The 6,000-nt window shown below is 51.3% G+C and overlaps 1 long non-coding RNA gene across 1 annotated transcript in view; it reads right to left on the reverse strand.

Moving 5' to 3' along the window:
- LOC105275051 overlaps positions 1-4,477 on the reverse strand; it is a 184,689-nt gene extending 180,212 nt beyond the window's left edge. Inside the window, exon 1 of the long non-coding RNA XR_002192980.2 lies at positions 3,652-4,477. This is a non-coding gene — a long non-coding RNA (uncharacterized LOC105275051). The remainder of the gene's footprint in view (positions 1-3,651) is intronic.
- Positions 4,478-6,000: the final 1,523 nt, after the last annotated feature.

Raw genomic sequence — 6,000 nt, forward strand, 5'->3', positions numbered from 1 at the left:
CAAAGCAACACCTATTACAAACATAAGTCTTCAGTAAGAAACTATTATTAATTCAATCACTACTTCAATTAACTCAACCGAGCTTTCCAAGCTCTTCGAGATTTCAAGGACCCAATAAATACCACATAAAATCCAAAAAACCCCCTTATATTTCATCATCATCCAACCGCAGATCATTTATCACGACTCAGTCTCAGAATAAAAAAATCGCCGTATATCTCATGCAGCCTTATTCCTCCAGCCTAAGACCTAGTAGCGTGCGTGCTAGTCGCGCGATGCGAGCGGCAACGGCGCGGCTTGTTGCAGCGACGACGCAGCGCGGCGCGGCGCGGCGTCGGAGGTTCCCCTACTGGAGAACGTAGAGCGCAGAGCGCAGCGGTGTTGCTGCCGTTTTACGAGGAGGGTTCTCTCTCCACTTCCACGGCTCCTCCACCGCGCGGCGCGCCGCGGGTTCTCGCTCGTCGTCGGTGAGCGCGAGCGAGGCAGCGCCGGTGCCCGTGGCCGCTGTCCCAGTCGTCGCCCTACTTTGTCGAAGCCAACTCAGCTCGACACCACACGCTCGGCGGTTTTACACCTCCTCTCGGCACGACGGCGCTGACACACGTCTCGTGCCCGCGCGCGTACACGCGCGTACACACGCACACGCGGCGCACGGACGAAGCGTCATCCCCGCGGCGACGCGGCACGCACGCGGCACGACGCCGACGAGGACGTAGAAGACGCGCGCGATCGACGGGGCACGCACGCACGCACGGTGGTTCAGGGGTGGTCGGGTAAACCGCGTGTCACGGTACACCGCGAGACGGAGAGCCTAGTGCTGAAAGACCCGTTGTTGTTGATTGGTGCTGTTGCTGTTAGTGGTGCTACTGCTGCTGCTGCTGGTGGTTGTTGGTGGTGGTGTGGTGGTGCGAACGCAACGTGGCGAGATCACTCGAGATTCAGCATCGACCACGCGAAATTTCAATCCCTCCCGCGGGCTGCGCGCGCTCGAGCCCGCCGTGTGAATCCCCACGTGTACATGCACTGAGGGAGGCAGAGAAAGACAGAGAGAGAGAGAGAGAGAGAGAGAGAAAGAACAAAAAAAGAGAGGAAGAAGAACCGGAAGCGACTGGTCCCGCGAGAGGACAATCTGTCCGCGCGTGTGTGTCCGTATACCCATGGATACGTAGGTGCATGCGTATGCGTGTGCGTGTGACCTACGACAACCTGCCGCCCGGTTTCGGCGCGCCACCCGAGTGTGACGTCCGACGCACCAACCCGGCCGACTCCCTCGCTCCACTTTTTCCGTGGAGGTCACGGAGTGCCGCACGTCAATTCGGAAGGTCGGCTCGGGGGTAGGAGGTGGTGCATGAGGAGGAGGCGGAGGAGACGGCGGTGGCATAGGGGTGCAGGAGGTGCATCAATCTGCTGGGGGTGGCAGAGGAGGAGGAGGAGGAGAAGCTGTGTGGCGGCGCGAGGAATCGAAGCGCGCGCTCGGACGATTCTAGAATTATCGGCTGCGGACGTTGCCCTCGACACGCGGCCGTCGTCCCGTGGCACCCCAACGAGGCCGATCATTAAATTCGGCGGGAGCCCGTCACCTCCCGTACGCGAGAATCGCGCGAGAAAAGGCGCGATTCCCCCTGGTGATCCGCGCGACGATCGATTGTCCGGATCGACGTGAACGGCGGAAGTCGCGGATGCCCTGGGGAGGCTCATTGCGGTCGGTTCCCGGATCCCGTGTACAGGTACAGATCGAGCGGTTCGATCGATCGACGCGGAACAGCGCGGAGAACGTTGTTGGCGTCGCTGAGGAGAGAAAGTGCGCGGACTCTCGAACCGGAAGTGCCATCGAGCGAGAATATTTAGCACCGCGGCCTGTGTCTCTGTCTGTCTTTCTCCGCTCCACGTTAATCCGCGTGTATCTTCGTCTTTGCTCTCTCTCTTTCTCTATCTCCCTCTGCCTTTCGCTACCATCTACATGAACCTCGCCGCTGTAGAACGCTACGCCACGCGCATTTAGAGTAACGCACCAGCCTACTAATCCCCGCGGACTGATTTCCCTGAACGACGTTCGAACGCCAGCCACGCGAGACGATCTGCCCACCGCCACGCCGATCTCGAGACGAAACCACTGCCAAATAGAGGCGGAAGCCGGCCTCCGAGCGCGTCGATTGAAACGCTCTCTCGCCTTGCCCGTCGTGGTTCCTTCTCCCTCCGCGAGCGAGCTCGACGACCACGGCCAAAGTCACACGCGGGTCCTTTCCGGGTCGGGCATGCGCGCCGGGACGCGCGTCCTCGAAACGGCGCGCGAGTCCAACGAAAGAAGGAACCGGAAGAGATCGTTCGCTCGCGATACGAAACACTGCCGAATTTAACGAGACACTGCCATTTCCGGGCGGAAACTGCGACCCGAACCGACCTGTATCAATTGTAAGATCTGGAAAGATAGTCGAGACTGACGGGTCGTATAGAAGATCGGAATGAAAACAAGTCGATCAGAACAGTAGGAGCATTGGCCGTACAGCCTGAGACCTAGGCGCGTGAACCAGGGATCCCGGAGAGCTCGAGTTCAAATCTAAGGCGTCTCCCAGTTATTTTTCGCCTCTTACACAATCGCACCGTGTGCGAACAACGAGAGAGAGGAAGAAAGAGGAGAGAAAATGAGATGGATTACTACCTCCCTGCGACTACGAAATTGAGTCGATGATAAGCGACGATTCTGATTATTACACCTGGTGTTCAAGAGAGAACGATCCCAGAAACTACTGCCTATGAGAGGACGGCCGAGCAATCGGTAACCGCACCGAGAGGTATCGGCGCGACTTCCTGTCGAACGAGTCGCGCGCGAAATAGAGGAGAGATAAGAAGCGGCCGCGTTATCTAACCGTCGAGACCGTGCGGCCGTTTGGTCCACGCGCGCGCCGAAATTTCAGCGATCTTGCATCAATTGAAAGTCTCCCGCCACCCTGGCGAAGTGATCGAGACTCGTCGTTGTTATCCGGATACGAACGACTCGCGCGCGAGCACTAGAAGCCGGATTTCACGGAAGGATTTCGCGATCCATCAACGGCGAGCGAGAGAACACCAAGTTCCCGCGCGAGTGGCGCGAGCGATCGTCCAGTCTCCATCGATTCGCGGGGGGACACGCCACGTGACGGTCGATGATAACATTGATGCGGTGAATCGCGCGTTATCATACGTGGATGCACGCCGATATCGATTTCGCAGACAGCGGTCGAACTCGCGCGTCTGACGAATTAGTTCCGCATTTCGCTTCGATCGAGCGGAAACGCGCGCTCGCGCGAGTACTTTGAGACTAGGATCGTGTTATCTATTGGCGATTGAGTGGAGCATCGAATGATCGAAATCGAGAGTCACAAAAGAGAGAAAGAAAAATTGAAAATTACCGGTTCGCAACATCCTGGAGAGTCATTGGCGAGTGACCGGCGAAACGATCCTCGAAACTTTCCACGGAACCACGGTGTTATCGGCGATAACTCCGGCGAGTTGCGGAGACGCCCCGCGGGAAAACGAGGAGAATCGAGCGGACCGGCGACGAAACCGTTATCGGTTCGCGACGCGGGTGCCGGCACCGGAAGGGTGCCGGGAAGGAGGGCATAATAGACGAGCTATTGCTATTACTATTGGGACAAAAGATAACCCACTTACCGACACCGTGCCCGGTGCTCGGTTCCCACTGCCTTTCCGTCTAGACAAGGTCGTCCAAGCCGCCTGCAACAGAAAGAAATGACAATTATTTGTAGATTATTTACAGATCTCAACACGTGGCGGTGCGTCTGTACACGCAACGCGATCGTCGCCTAAAATTATCGATTCTTCGATATTTGCTTGAGATTAAGAGACAACGCTTCGCGGTGAATAATAAGCGAGACAACGGACGCGTTATCGCGTGGCGGGGAACAGTCACGCGCTAACGATTCATAAAATCGGTGACGAGGGCAACAAGCTACATGGTGCCGGAAGTGTCGGACAGATGAGGAACAAGTGCGCGTGCAAGTGCTTGAGAAAACGGACCAGACGGCGGAGACGCGTTTCCGACTGAAGCGTGACAGCGTGATCGCAAAAAGAGAAGAAGGAGGAGGAGGAGCAAAAGGAGGTGAGAATCAGTGGCTGTGTGTGTATGTGTGTGTTGGTGTGCGCGCGCGGTGCCAGAACACGGGTGAGACGGACCACCAGCTTTCGATAGCGGCGATACCGGCCGCTCGTCATTGGTACCACGTGGCGACCACGTGGTTTCGAGTCACCGACGACACCCCTCGTCGGCGCAGACTTCCCTTCCAGAAGACTTCGCATTGGCAGCCACGATTTTCATATCTCGGATGTTCTAAGCGGAAAAAGATGTAAGTCGTAGAGGCGCGCTCGCGCTCTGCACGATGTCTTGGAGTAGTGATAAGAAAATACGTGTGTGAAGTTAGCCCCGCACTTTTTGAATTTCATCTTTTTCTTGATTGTGCTGAATTGTGCTACGTTTGTGCCATATTGTGCCGCAAACCGCAGGTCAATATCTCAAACCGTTTTCGAAAAAAAAAGAAAAAACGAAAAATTTGGTAGCCCCGCACTTTTCGAATTTTGAATTTTCATTAATTGTGCTGCATTGTGCTCCGTTTGTGTTGTATTGTGCCGCAAACCGCAGGTCAATATCTCAAACCGTTTTCAAAAAAAAAAGAAAAAACGAAAAATTTGGTAGCCCCGCACTTTTCGAATTTTGAATTTTCATTAATTGTGCTGCATTGTGCTCCGTTTGTGCTGTATTGTGCCGCAAACCGCAGGTCAATATCTCAAACCGTTTTCGAAAAAAAAAATAAAGTGAAAACTTTGGTAGCTCCGCACTTTTTCGCGATTAAGCTCAAATTTGTTTTCCAAATTGGCGTTGACTTGTGCCGTGTTGTGCCGTTGGAAAAATTTGAATATTTCATTCCGTTTCGATAAAAAAAATTCATAAAGATAGATTTAAAAAACATATCAAATCACATTGCAAGGCAAATATATAATTTCTGCGAGTTGTGCTGAGTTGTACTACTCATTCTCTACGAGAGACATGCATAAAAATCGGAAATTAATTTGAGAGTCGATAATTATTAATGAAAAAGGGGTGGGGGTGAATAAAAAATTTGACATTTTCGAATTTTTTCCACTTGTTCCGGATTGTGCTAGAATAGCACAACTTTTTCAAGTGACAAAATTTCCTCAGACCGCTAGATATCGCAGTACAGAGAAAGTTAGGACTGAAGTGTAACGGTTTTTTAGGAATAGAAAATTTCAAACTCTTATAACTTACGAACGGCGAACGATAATCGAATTCTGCGAGTTGTGTTGGATTGTGCTACTCAAAATCTACGAAACACATGCATAAGAAGTGTGGATTATCGTGAAGATTAGTCAAAGTTATCCAAAAAATGGTGAGGGCGAAATAAAAATTTGACATTTTCGAATTTTTTTCGGTTGTACCAGATTGCGATCGACGAGCACAACAACTTTTTCTAATGACACAATTTCGTTAGATTACTGGATTTTGCAAAACAGTCGCTGATAGGAACTTAGGGTTTAGGAATAAAAAAATGCAAAACTCCATACCGTCCAAACCATGGTACATAATCGAATTTAGTAAATTGTGCTGAATTATGCTAGTCAAGAAAAATGAACGACTATCGAAAGTAATAGGTAAAATGGAAAGAGATTGATAAAAAAAGTCAGCAAAATTCGAAAAGTGCGGGGCTACCAAATTTTTCGTTTTTTATTTTTTTTCGAAAACGGTTTGAGATATTAAACTGCGGTTTTCGGCACAATATGGCACAAACGTAGCACAATTCAGCACAATCAAGAAAAAGATGAAATTCAAAAAGTGCGGGGCTAACTTCACACACGTTAAGAAAATATCCTCTCGAGAAGAAATATACAGGAGATATTGTATTGTATTGTATGATGCAGAAAATTGAATATTATTGGCTTGGCAGGTTCGTTTTAGCAAAATTCAAACGCAAAACTTTGTATTAATTC

Source organism: Ooceraea biroi, chromosome 8, assembly GCF_003672135.1.
Source record: "Ooceraea biroi isolate clonal line C1 chromosome 8, Obir_v5.4, whole genome shotgun sequence".
Lineage (NCBI taxonomy): Eukaryota > Metazoa > Arthropoda > Insecta > Hymenoptera > Formicidae > Ooceraea > Ooceraea biroi.